At 21.5% G+C, this 15,006-nt stretch overlaps 1 protein-coding gene across 7 annotated transcripts in view; it reads left to right on the forward strand.

Moving 5' to 3' along the window:
• LOC122502604 (MOB kinase activator-like 2) overlaps window positions 1-15,006 on the forward strand; it is a 65,627-nt gene that overhangs the window by 30,835 nt on the left and 19,786 nt on the right. Inside the window, exon 1 of one of the 7 annotated variants that reach the window (XM_043612749.1) lies at window positions 815-1,011. The exons of the other annotated variants lie outside the window; for them this stretch is intronic. The gene's annotated coding sequence lies outside the window, so the exon portion shown is untranslated. Of the gene's footprint in view, window positions 1-814; window positions 1,012-15,006 lie in introns of those variants that run through there. 7 annotated transcript variants of the gene reach the window in all.

The raw sequence follows: 15,006 nt of genomic DNA on the forward strand, positions 1-15,006 counted from the left end.
GGCAAATTTTACTAACAAATTAGTAGAAATTTACTATTAAATTAGTAGAAATTACTATATTAGTAAATTAGTTCATTTCTATTCTAATTACTAAATTTCTACTAATTTAAATTTTTGGAGAGTATACTGTTAAGAAAGAAGAAACAACTCGCGTCAATTTTCGGCTAATTATAATAATAAATTACTAAAATGAAAATAATAAGAAAAAAAAATTATTATTATTATTATTATTATTATTATTATTATTATTATTATTATTATTATTATTATTGTTATTATTATAATTATAATAACAATAGTGATAATATTAATAATATTAATAATAATAGTTTATAATAGTTATAATAACAGTAATATATTAGTAATAATAACATAGCAATATTAGTAGTAATAACAGCGATGATAATAATAACAATAAACGAAGTAGAAGTAGGAAACTATTGATTGTCGCAGAGGGTTATAGAGGCCGCCTTCAGTCAGTACATCATCAGCTGACTAAAAATGTCGTTGTGTGGCACAACAGCTGATCACACACAGGGTCGAAGCGCATCAAGCAACAACGAGCCATCGTCGCATTGCTGCCCTAGCAACCCTACCGATTCCCTTTAAATTCCCCCCCCCTCCTTCACCCCACCCCCTTTTTAACTCCCCCTAAAAGAAAGGGGTGGGTGCAAAAACACGCTATCACTCTCTGCGATTGCCAATGGCGTGAGTTGCGCGAGGTCGAGGCAGGTCGTTGGGGAATCTTATAGTTGAAGGTGTGGGCGCGCAATATATTGGCGCCGGTTTAAAACGTCACACAGTCGCGTAGCAGCATTTCGCGTGCAAACTTCTTCTCTATATTCGTTTAAATTTTTTTTTTTCTTAATTTCCTTTCGTAAGGAAAAAAAAAGGAAAATATTTATCACTTTCGCGTTGTCCTTAAAAAAGACACGCGTAAGAGATCGCTTATTATGGCGCCGAATATTTCTTACCGCGTTAAGTGCGGTTTACCTCTCACTACACATTAAGGTCTTCTCTCTAATTCAAGTGCTTTTCTTCTTTAACCCTTTTTTTAAAATTTGTTTTCTTTATCGATTTTCCAACCAATTTCGAACCAATTTCCAACCGATTTCCAACCAATTTCCAACCGATTTCCAACCAGTTTCCATCGATTTTCGACTTATTTCTTCTTTATCCATTTTGTTTCTTATCCATTGTTTTCTTTTACTGTTCGTTTCCTGAACCATTCTTTTTTTAACGCGTCTTTAACTAGTTTAATTTTTTTTTTTTTTTTTTTTTTTTTATAAGTTCTTCAACATTTTGAGTTCCCTTAGGCATTCATTTTTCTTGACGAAAAATTATGACCCTAAATGTCAAATATATGACAAAATATGATGGACGTCGTTGTCGCGCTTCACGATAGTAATCAATGAGTTAGCAAAAATTTTCTAAAAACCAGATTTAACCTGTATTATCCAACACAAATGCTATTATGTAGTTATATGTACTTGGCACAGCAGTCGGGGAACGAATTCTGGATCGATTGTATCCACTAGCGTTCTTCTTCCACCAACTTGTATCTGTTTTGCTTCCTTTAGAAAAACTTTTGTTCCGTTCTATTCCAAGTGTAATATTAAAAAAAAAAAAAATTAGTGCTTTTAAGTTTTGTTACTAATCATAAAGTTTTGTTTTAGTTTCATGATCATTTTGTTACGTTTGTTGTCATTCATTTTTCAAGCACGATACAAATTGCTGCTGTTATGTTTTGTTTTGATATTTTATGGAAAAAAAAAATTTTTTTTGGCACAATTATATGGCACAAGTTTTATTGCTTTTTGAAATGGTGCATTATTTTGTCTAATCTTTCATTATTTCGTGATAATGATGATGTTTTGAATTAAAAAATTGTGTTTTTTTTTTTTTTTTTTTGCTGTTGTTGCTGTTTTTCTTTTTGAAAACAAAAGCACGACTTTTGCGCTTTTTGAAATGGTGCATTATTCTTAAAAGTTTGTATACTAAAGATGATGTTCCAAAAGTATGTCTTAATATCTATTACAGGCTTCGCACTCTACTCATCTATTAAAATCTACTATTTACAACTTTTTTCTACGTTATGCTACTATTTGGGTACTTTTTTAGACATCAGCCACTAAAAGCTACTATTTCTGTTCTTTTTTTGTGAATTTCCACTACGTCAAATTCGCTAATACTAAATATCAAAAAACTATTCTCAAAAATTATAATCAAGTTCTTTAAAAACATTCAATTATATTTTCAAAAAAAATTATTCAAAATTCTATTTTCAATATCTAGTATTTTCATAAAATTTCGCAAAAGAATTCAATTATTTAAAAAAAAAAAAAAATTGACAAAGTTCATCCAAAATTCAATTATTTTCTATAAAAAATAAAATTTCCACAGCAATTCAATTAATTTAGAAAAGCATTTTCAAACAAATTTCGAAAAAATCAATTATTTAACCAAATTTTTATACAATATTCTTCACAATAATTCAATATTACTTTCACTAATAATAACATTTTTCATATATAGAAATTCAATTTTTGAAAAAAGTTTTGATAAAATTCTAAGCAAGAATTCAATTATTTTCATAAATAATAAAACTCATCGAAGAATTTCAATTATTTTTAATTAATACTATTTTAAATTAATTATAATTGAAAAATTCAATTATGAATTATGTTCAAAAATAAAGTTTTTCACAAAAAGTCAATTATTTAAAATAAAATTATTATAATTATTTATTATATTTTGAAAAAATTAATTGTTTTAAACAATTTTTAAATATAATTCTTATAAAGAATTCAATTATTTTCATAAATAATAAAACTCATCGAAGAATTTCAATTATTTTTAATTAATACTATTTTAAATTAATTATAATTGAAAAATTCAATTATGAATTATGTTCAAAAATAAAGTTTTTCACAAAAAGTCAATTATTTAAAATAAAAATTTTATTTAAAATAAAATTATTATAATTATTTATTATATTTTGAAAAAATTAATTGTTTTAAACAATTTTTAAATATAATTCTTATAAAGAATTCAATTATTTTCAAAAATAACAAAATTTTTCAAAGAAATTCAATTCTTTTCTTTTCTTTTCTTTTTTTTTTTTTTTTTTTTTTTTCAAAAATAACAAAATTTTTCTCTAAAATTCAATTCTTTTTAAACATTTTAATAAAATTTTTCGCAATAATTCGATTTTTTTTTCATAAATAATAAAATTCTTTTGAGGAATTCAATTATTTTTGAAAATTTTAATAAAATTCTTTGCAACTATTCAACTATTTTCATAAATAATAAAAATCATCGCAGAATTTCATTTTTTTTTTTTTAATACAATTTTACAGGAATTGCTCAAAAAATGTAATTATTCTTGAAAATTTAATTTTAATTTCTCGAAAAAATCAATTATTTATGAAAATTTTTTTTTTTTTAATTCTTTGAAAGAATTTAATTATTTACAAAAATATTAGAATTCTTCACAGGAATTCAATTATTTTTAAATATTTGAATAAAATTGTTCGCGAAAGAAATCAATTATTTTAAATACAATTTAAATTAAATTTTTTTGAAAGAATTTAATTATTCTTTTAGATTTTAATAAAATTATTCCCAAGAATTCAATGATTTACATAAATAATTCTTGGAAAGAATTCAATTATTAAAGATAAATAACAAAATTATTCTTGAAAATTCAATTATTTTGAGTCATTTTTATGAAATTCTTTGCAAAATTCAATTATTTTAAAAAAATTACAATATTCATCACATGAATTCAATTATTTTTGCAATAAATTTCTAATAAAAAATAATAAATTTCTTTTTAAAAATTCAATTATTTTCAAAAATAAAAAAATTTTTCACTGAAATTCAATTTTTTTTTTTAACATTTTAATATAATTTTTGCGCAATAATTCAATTATTATTGAAAATTTTAATAAAATTCTTGTCAAATATTCAATTATTTTCATAAATATTTAAATTTATCGCAGGATTTCAATTATTTTTATTGCAATTTTACAGGAATTGCTCAAAAAAATATAATTATTCTTAAAACTTTAATTTTAATTTCTCAGAAAAATCAATTATTTAAAAACATGTTTTTTTAAAATTGTTTTGAAATAATTCAAACATGTTTTTAGATTTTAATAATATTCTTCGCAAGAATTCAATTATTTAAATAAATAATTCTTCGCAGGATTTCAATTATTTTAAAATACTATTTTAAATTAATTAATTGAAAAATTTCAATTATTTTCACAAATAAAGTTTTCTACAAGAATTCAATTCAATTCAATGTTTATAAAATTCTTATGAAGAATTCAATTATTTTCAAAAAATAACAACATTTTTCACAGAAATTCAATTCTTTTTAAACATTTGAATAAAATTTTTCGCAATAATTCAATTATTTTCCTAAATAATAAAATTTTTCGCAATAATTCAATTATTTTTTAAACAATTTGAATTAATTTTTTTGAAATAATTAAATTATTCTTTTAGATTTTAATAAAATTTTTGCGAAAAATTTAAGTATTTACATAAATAAATAATTCTTCGAAAGAATTCAATTATTAACGATAAGTAACAAAATTATTTCCGAGAATGCAATTATTTTGAGGCATTTTAATAAAATTCTTTGCAAAATTCAATTATTTTCATAAATAAAAATTTTTATCAAAAGAATTCAATTATGTTTAAAAGTAATAAATTTCTTCTTGGAAATTCAATTATTTAAAAAAATTCTAATAAAATCGTTTGCAAGAAAATCGTTCGCAAGAAAATCGTTCAATATCTACTAATTTCATAAAATTTCCAAACAGAATTCAATTATTTAAAAATTTTTTTTTGTAATAATCTTCGCAAGAATTCAATATTCTTTTCATGAATAATAAAAATTTTCTAGGAATTAAATTATTTAAATTAGAATTTTGCATAAAATTTGTCGAAAAAAATGAATTATTTAAAAATTTTTATAAAATTCTTCGCAAGAATATTAAAATATTTTTATAAATATTTTAATTCTTTCGTGAATAATAAAATTCGTTGCAGTAATTCAATTTATTAGCAGGATAAGAAAGAAGTAAATATTTTTGATGAAAATTAGAAAAAAGTCAGGAAAGTAAAAAATATGGAATGGAATTTTTATCAGTTTTGTATTTTATAATACTAGAGAAAATTTTTCGAAAAAGTTACCTCAAAACAGTTGTTGCAAAAAGTTGTTTCAAACAGCTGTGACAAAAAGTTGTTTTAAAAAGACCTTTTTTGAAAACAGAAATTAAAATAGTGCAAATAGAAATTTTTTATCCTCAGTTTATTATAGAAAGGCAACGAAAATAATTATCTTCATATGCATTTAAATATAGCTAAAGCTATTTCCGTAAATTTATAAATAGTTTCATTTTTGATTGATCGAGAGAGCATGTTTCCAACATTCTTGTGTGTATACATAAATAAGTATATTAAAGTTTATACTGAAAACAGTATAGAATCGAGTTGAATCAATATGTTTCTTATTCCAATAATCCAACGTTTATTAAAATTATCCTCGAACATGTTCTCAAAGGGCGAGAAATAATTAATACCTTTCAAATTGTAGAATATTAAATTTGTTTTGTAATTAATTTAAAATTTTATTTTTATATTCTCATCGTAACAAATTAAAAAAATAATTTTTATTCAAATAAACTAAAAATTACAAAATAAAATTCGAATTATAAAAATAAAATTAAAAATAGAGAGAAAAAAATACAATAGAATAAATTATTTACATTAATTTAGAAATTAGAACTAATTGAAAAATATTTATACCACTGATTAATTTTTATAAATTTGTTTACCATCTTTATTGGCAATAAAAATAAAAGCTTTCAATAGCACATGCTACAAACTTTAATATATTTTCCCTTTTTTAATTGAATTAGTTTTTAATCAATTTTATTGAAAATTGGATGAGCTGTTGAAAGCTTTTAGAAGTCATTTAAAGTTTAAAAATAATACTTTACCCATGATATTTGAACTAAAAGTTCTCGAGTTTATATACTTTTTATATTTACTTTGAAAATTTTGTAATTTATTATTATTATTATTATTTTTTTTTAAATTTGAAAACTTTTATTTATAACGAAATATCAATGTTAAGAACAGAATTTAATAAAAAATTAATTGTATTTTTTCCTAGAAGATGAGTGCAAATTTTTGGAATAAACTTAAATAAATTTTTTCTATTAATTATTAAAAAGACATTTGAAGAAAATTTTTAATAATGACAACATGGACTCTATATTAGAGACATTATTTTATGTATGTTTGCTGCTAATATATCAGTGTCCACTTAACTTGTAGTGCCCTAATAGGTACACCTCTTTACCCAAATTGAATTAACCGGCAAAATTCATTTTACGCAAATTGATGCAATATAACTCCTGTGCTCTGTAGTGTACTCTATAACACCACAGGCATTTATTTTTATATTTTGTCTGTTAACAAATTCTTCAATGAAAATTAATTTTCATTTAAGAAAATTTACTGTTTAAATGTTTACTAAAACTTTCTAAGAAATATTACTTTGTTTTTTAGCGAGACGCTTGATTATTTTCCAAATGTCATTTGACCGAACTGTCATTTTACCGAATTGCATTTATTCGAATTGCGTTATTTTAACGAATTGTCACTTTTGCGAATCGCCATTTTTACGAATTGTCAATTTTCCGAAAAGTCATTTTTGCGAATTATCATTTTTACGAATCGTTATTGTTCCGAAATGTCATTTTTCGAATTGTCATTTTTAGGAATTGTCATTTTTGCGAATTGCTATTTTGACGAATTGTCACTTTTGCGAAATATCATTTTTACAAATTGTCATTTTTACGAATCGTTATATTGTTCCGAAATGTCATTTTTTCGAATTGTCATTTTTACGAATTGTCATTTTTGCGAATCGCCATTGTTATGAATTGTCACTTTTGCGAAAAAAAATTTTTTCGAATTGTCATTTATACGAAAAAATGTCAGTTCGCATAAATGAAAATTCGCAAAAATGACTTTTCGCAAAAGTGACAATTCGTAAAAATGACGATTCGCAAAAATGACATTTCGGAACAATAACACTAAAAAAATTGAATTTTGGAGAAGTTACAAATGATTGGAAAACTTCAATTATTTTCAAAAATTTTAATAAAACTCTTGGCAAAATTTCAATTATTTTAACAAATTTTCAAAAAATTTAATGTTTTTTTAATACCAACTATTTTAATAAAATTTTCCAAAAGAATTTAAATATTTAAAAAAAAAAATTTAATAACATTCTACACAAACATTTAATTATTTTCATAAATAATAAAAATTTCATAGAAATTCAATTGTTTACAAATTTTTTTTATTATAAATTTCTTGGCAATAATTCAATTATTTTCATAAATAATAAAATTTTTTACAGGAATTCAATTATTTTCATAAATAATAAATTTTTTACACGAATTCAATTATTTTCATAAATAATAAAACTCATCAGAAAGTTTCAATTTTAATGCAATTTTAAACGAATTCATCGAAAAATGTAATTATTTCTAAAAATTTTATATTGAAATTCATCAAAAAAATTCAATTATTTAAAAATTTCTTGATAAAATTTTTTATGAGAATTCAATTTTAAGAAACATTGAATTATTTATTTTTGTGTTAAAATAATTGAATTCTCGTAGAATTTTCTATTAAAAATTTATTTAACAATGAATTTTCGTCAATATTTTAGATAATTATTGAATATTAAAAGAATTATAACGTAAATTTTTAGAAATAATTGAAATTTAAAAATTTTTTAAATTGAAATCATTGAAAATCTGATTTTTTTTCGAGAAGTTTCAAATGGTTGGAGAAATCCAATTATTTTCTAAAGTAATGAAATTCTTCGCAGAAATTCAATTATACTTAGGTAAATATTTTAACAAAAAAAAAATTCTCGTCAAAATTTCAATTTTTTTTATAAAAATTCAAATTCTTATAAGAAATTCAATTATTTTCAGAAATTTTATTCAAATTCTTGTCAAAATTTCAATTATTTTGAAAAAATTTCAATATCCTACTATTTTTTATAAAATTTTCCAAAAGAATTCAATTATTTAAAAAAAATTTAATAATATTCTGTGGAAACATTTAATTAATTTCATAAATATTGAAAATCTCACAGGAATTCAATGTATTTACAAAATTTTAAAAAATTTCTTCGCAACAATTCAATTATTTTCTTATAAGTAATCCAATTTTTTTTTACAGAGATTCAATTATTTTCATAAATAATAAAACTTATCTGAAAGTTTCAATTATTTTTTTATTCAATTATTTTTTCAATAATTTTTAAAAATGCAAAAATTGTAAATTCAAAAATTGTTAAAAATTTTATTGAAATTCATCGAAAGATTTTAATTATTTAAAAATTTGTTGATAAAATTGTCTTATGAAAATTGAATTTTAAAAAACATTCAATTATTATTCTATAAATTATTTCTTTTTCTATATTTGAATAATTGAATTCTCTTAGAATTTTCTATAATTAAAATTGGTTTAGAAATGAATTTTAGGTAAAATTTTAGATAATAATTGAATATTAAAAGCATTAGAGCGTGAATTTTTAGAAATAATTGAATTTTAAAAAAGTTCAAATTAAAAGCTTGGAAAATTTGAATTTTTCATAGTTTTAACTGGCAATTCTGTAAAATTAATTTTTTTTTGCAAAAGTCTAATTGAATTTTTGTTAAAAAATAACTTCAAGTTTTTATTTTCTAATATCTATTTAATTGAAGAATTTCCGAATAATCGAAATTTCGTAAAATTAAATTGAAAAAAATAAAAAATAAAAATAAGAATAATAAACAAAAATAATGATAGAAAAAAATAATAAAAATAAAAAATAAAAAGAAGAATTTTAGTTAAAAATTCTAGAAAATAATAATTGAATTAAAATGATGAAAATAATTTTGAAGAAATTACTGCAATGATTATTTTCTATTTTTATTTACTTATTTCTTTTTTTTATTTTTTATAATTAAGTGTATTTTATTCATTTAATTTTCAGTTTTCTGTTTTATAAATTTTTAAAATGCCAAATTATTATGAGCATTTTTTATAATTTGAAATATTTTTAATAAACTAATCATTAACTTTTATAAATTTTGAATATAGTTACTTAATTCTATATAGAAAATTTTTCTTCTTTTAAATAACAAACAATGTAGAGACTATTAATTTTGTTAATTTTGTTAATTTTTTTTTTTTTTTTTTTTTTTTTTTTTTTTTTTTGATAGAAAAATTATTGAACGGATTATTGCGTACAAAATTGACGGTTAAATATAGTATACATTTCTTTAGAGTTGGTAACGCTTTACACTTAATTCAATTATCTCTACATCTCTGCTTTCAAAATTAATTGGTTGAGGTTGCCTGGTTCTTTGTCAAATTCCATATAATTATCAGGCTTTAAAATACTTCCTCAATTTCTCTATTCACTTTTTTTCTTCACTTTTAATCTCTTATATTCATGGTGGGCAATATTTTCCTTTAGAAATTTTTGAATTATTCTTTTTTCTCAATTCTCTATAATTTCCAATTTTAATCTTAAATTTATTTTCTCTCCGTTCATTTTTTAAATTTGTTTTGAAAAAATTCTCATCTTTTTAATCTTTTTTTTTAATTATTTTTTTTTTTTAAAGAACCTTTCGGTTTGTAAATTGAGAAATTTTTTTGTTAATTTTTACAATTTTGTTTATTTGAATTTTCCCAGAATTTTTCACGAAACAAAAAAAAGAAAATTAAAAAAAAAAATTTTTTTTTAATTAAAATTTTATTTTTTAATTTTGTTTATTTTTTCTTTATAAGAACTTTATTTTTGTACGGATATCGTAATTTAAATTTTTTTGTTGTAAACAACTGGAAAACTGTTTGATTTCTATTTTTAAATATTTTATTATTACAGAACTTTTTGTTTTAGTTAATTATAAAATTACAAAAACAATTTTTGATTTTCTTTCACTTTCAGAATTGTCGGGTTCATTAAATTAGGAATTTTTTTTTGTTAAACAACTTTTAAACTTTGATTTATTTTTTAAAACATTTTATTATTACAGAACTTTTTGGTTCAGTAAATCATAATTTTAATAAAACTTTTAAAAATTTTATGCGTTCAGAATTTTTCGGTTAGGCAAATATAAAAATTTTATTATTACCTTCATGAAAATGTTATTTTTACAGAACCTCTGGATTCAATAAATAGTTTTTAAAAAAATTAAAAAGAAAACTTTTTATTTATTTTAACAAAAATAGAAATATTTATTTATTGATGAAAATATCTAAAAATGAAAAGTTTTGAAAGTTTTGAAGAAAAATAATTGAAAACCTCATTAAAAGTTTTGTTGTAAAACTTTCCAAAAGCATTACACAAATGTTATTTAAATTTTATTCTATTAAAAGTTTTCATGTGTAAACTCAAAATTGGAGTTTAATTTAATTTTACAACTGCCAGATCAGAAATATTATTTTAATTAGCTTTGTTTTTGAGGAAACAGGAAAATTTATGTTTTAAAGTTTTCTTTAGAATTTAGTTCCTCTAAAAAAATTATTTTTTAACCTATTAATTGAGTATTCTTAAAATTTATAATAATTATTTTTTTTTGCAATAAATTAAAAAATATCATTTCCTAAGTATTTCGTCTGTCATAGTCCTAAAATTCGTTTACAGAACTCTTCTGTTTCAAGGTCTGTTGATTTTACGGTTAGCAAGGTCCCGTTACAAAGTTTCAGAAAACTATGGCGAATTGGTGTATCTTGCAAACTTTATACTTTTCTTTGTACCTGCATTTCAAATTATTTCTAAATTTTTCTCTTCATTGTTTCGAATTTATTGCGTACAAAAATTATTATTTTCACGATTTTTTTAGCCTCTTTAAAAAATTTACCAGTGTCATTATTTAACGATATATCGATTACATTTTAATGAAACTCATAGATTTTTACAAAAAAAAATATTTTAAACTCATAAAGTTTTAAAAAATATTTGTTAAACTCATAATGTTTTAAAACTGTCTATTTCTTAAACTCATAAAGTTTAAAATTTTCTATTCGTTAAACTCATAAAGTTTAAAATTTTCTATTTGTTAAACTCATAAATTACAAAAACAAAAAAATTAACAATTGTAAATATTCTAAAAAACCATAAAATTCCTAAAATAGTTCATAAATACATAAAAGTTTTATTCGAAGAGTAATTTTAAAAATCTCTATTTTTTAACTCATATTCACTCATAAACTTCTGTACTTATGACTCATGAATCTTTTTTTCTAATTTATAATTCTCATGTGTAGCTTAAACTAATAAATTTATTTTCCGTAATTTATAAAAATTGATATATTTGTAAATATTTAATAAAGAATCATATGACTCTTGAACTCTTAAATTTAAAACAAGTAACTCATAAGAATCTAAACATACGTAAATATATAAGAAAAACTCATAAATTATAAAATAATTGATAACATTCTATGGATTCATAAATTTGTATTAAGAACTCACAAGACTCATAAGACTCATAAATTTGTCGATTTATAACAAAAAAACTCATAAAACGTAACAAAAAAACTCATAAATTAAGTTTTCATGAATGAGATTATTTAATTTATGAATTTTTACTCAAATATTAAATAATCTCATTCTAAAACAGCTCATGAATATTGTTAACCCTTGAATAACGCAAAAACTCATAAATTATCAATCGGTAACTCTAAAAAAGAAAATTAAAAACTTATAAGAATTAATAATTTTTTGTAAGTAAAAGTGAATAACCCTAAGAGTTATAATTATAATGAAATTATACTTATAGATTTTTACTCATGAATTCATAAATTCATTTTTGATAAAACTCATAAAATTCTCAACATTTTAAAATATGTTTTAAAATACGCATTAAAAATTGAAAGTATTTAAGAACTCATAAATTTACAACAACAAAATTAGTAAAATTCTATAAATTCGTAATAGGATATAAAAATTTTAATAAACAATCGAAATCATAGAACTCATGAATTCGTAAATTTGTAAGAAGTAATCAATAAAAAATTAGCCTCGGGAACAGACTTTTTAAATAAATAACTCATAAAATTTCTTGTGATAGGTCATGGATATTTTTAAAAACTTCAATTTTGCGTAAGTCATAACCTCATAAATTATTAAACTGTAACTCTTAAAAAAGAAAATTACAACTCTTCCTACTGTCATAAAAAAATAAATAATTCTCTTTGAAGAAGGAAATAGTAATTTTTCTTAAATTCAAAAACACAGAAAACTCATAACATGATAAATATAAAGCAAATAACTCATAAATTTAAATCAAGTAACTCATAAAACGACATAAGGTGAGTCATAAAAAATAACATTGTAAAAGAATTCGTAAATAAAATATTTATAACTCATAAAAACCTAAGACTATAACTAAAATTTGTCGAACTCATAAATGTATAACAAAAAACTCATAAAGTTTCTAATAAGTTATGAATATTTTTTAAATCCTTAAAACTAACGTAACTCATAAACTCTTAAGTTATTAACTGATATTTGTAAAATACAATAATACTGAAAATTTTCGCATGTAACTCATAAATTCTAACTGTACTCAAGTCTAATAAAACTCATAAATTCTTTATATTTTCTAGTCTAATATAACTCATAAATTTAGTAATATAACAAGTAAATCGAAAAAGTGACCAGTAACTCTTAAAATGTTTTGATCGCTATAAGAGAAAAATCTTAAAAATTTCTCTTATACACATATAAGAAAAGACTCATAAATTTTCGCGTATAACTCGTAAAATTTTTTAATTTACAATTCTTATTTTGACTTTGGAACTCTTAAATTTCTTTAGCCAGTAATAAGTTTTGAATTAAATTCGTATGTGTTTAATAAAAATTCACAGAACCCATAAATTTTTAGAATTTATAAAAACTAAATTGTAATATCTCAAAATAACTCATGAAATAAAAGAATAAATTCCAAAACTTATATAAATACTGAGAAAATTTCTCAGCAAGAACAAAGCGTGAGTTTTTATTTGAACTCATAAATATAATAATTCAAAATAATACAAAGACTCGTCAACTCATAGTATTAATTAATTAATCATTCATAAATTTTTATATTATTTTATATGGTTCATGTTCGGAAAACTCATAATTTTATTTAATTATTTATTATTTACTTATTTTCAAATTATGTAATTTATAAATCTTATGTAAATTACAAATCTTAATGTAACTCATAAATTCGTAAAATGATCAGTTTTTGGGGAAAGTAGTTCAAAACTTATAATTTATGAGTTTTTTTAGGTGTAATTTTTTTTTAGCGAAAAAATGTTGTTTTACACTGAAAAAATGTTTAAAATGTTAAAAAATTTTTAAAAACAGCTATCAAGAGGGTAATTAAGTGCAAAATAATTTTTTTACACATATTGATGACTTTTTAATTTATATATTTCGCCAAAAATGTTATGATTAACAAAATATTGAAATAGTACAATAATTCTTGGGATATAACTTTTATTCCATTAAATGTGATATAATAATAATAATAAAGACATTGATAAAAAAAATGAATAAAATGCTCTAAATCAGTGGTAGTCGACATGTAATCACACGGTTCAGTTGATTTTCGCATATATATACCTACATAGGCATACAATCTCTTGAGAGATGCGAAACTTGTATAAGAGAAACTCTATTCTTTGGAAAATAAAAAAGCATTCTTTTTTTGTTATCTCTTTTACGGTTCTACAGATAAAATGGAGATTTTTGTGAATTAGAGAATGATTTATTTTTTAAAACACATTTATCTCTATGTAGTATGTTGTAAAAAAAAACTTTTTAGTTTTATATCGCGCATTTGTTATTGATTCTTTACTTTTTTTTTTAAATTTCACCTTGACGTTTAAACACGGTTGTGTCAATGTCGATGAAGAAAAAAAAAGACAAATGTGAAAAGCGAAGGTTAAGGACATTGTCTACATTATTATGACGCGAGATAATTAGAGGTTCCTTAAAATTGCATTTTTCTGTCGTAATGATAATGGAGATTTATTTTTTTAATGCTATATTACCCCACTTCAGTATAATGTCATATTATCCCACTTCGTCATAATGCCATATTACCCCACTTCATTGTAATGCCATATTACCCCACTTCATCATAATGTCATATTACCCCACTTCATTGTAATGCCATATTACCCCACTTCATTGTAATGTCATATTACCCCACTTCATTGTAATACCATATTACCCCACTTCATTGTAATGCCATATTACCCCACTTTAGTATACTGTCATTTTACCCCACTTCAGTATAATGTCACACTACCCCACTTCATTGTAATGCCATATTACCCCACTTCATCATGTCATATTTATTTATTTCATTGTAATGCCATATTACCCCACTTTAGTATACTGTCATTTTACCCCATTTTCCTATATAGTTACATATTACTCCTACTTTAGAAAAAACATATTCCCCACTTCATTATAGTGAGATGACAGAAATTTTAGAAATTATATATTGCCCCAATTTTAGAAATGACTGATTACCCCAGTTTAATATAGTGACATTACAGAAATTCATAAAAAGTGACTAATTATGCAATTTTATGAAAAAAACCAAACTAAAGGAATTTTGGAAATTAGAAATTGCCCTAATTTTAGAAATGACAGATTACCCCATTATTTAATATAGTGACATTAGAGAAATTTAAAAATGACTGTTTGTGCCATTTTATTAAAGTAAAAAACTACAAAAATTTTAGAAATGACGAAGTACTTTATTTTATTGCAGTGACATATTACTCCATTTGACTGATAAATTTAACACAATGACTGATTACCCGGTTTACAGATTACCCCAGCCATATAACAGAAATTTAAAAAAAACTTAATTATAGTTATACTTAATTATAATTTAA

The sequence above is a fragment of the Leptopilina heterotoma genome, unplaced genomic scaffold, assembly GCF_015476425.1.
Source record: "Leptopilina heterotoma isolate Lh14 unplaced genomic scaffold, ASM1547642v1 Lhet_235, whole genome shotgun sequence".
NCBI lineage: Eukaryota > Metazoa > Arthropoda > Insecta > Hymenoptera > Figitidae > Leptopilina > Leptopilina heterotoma.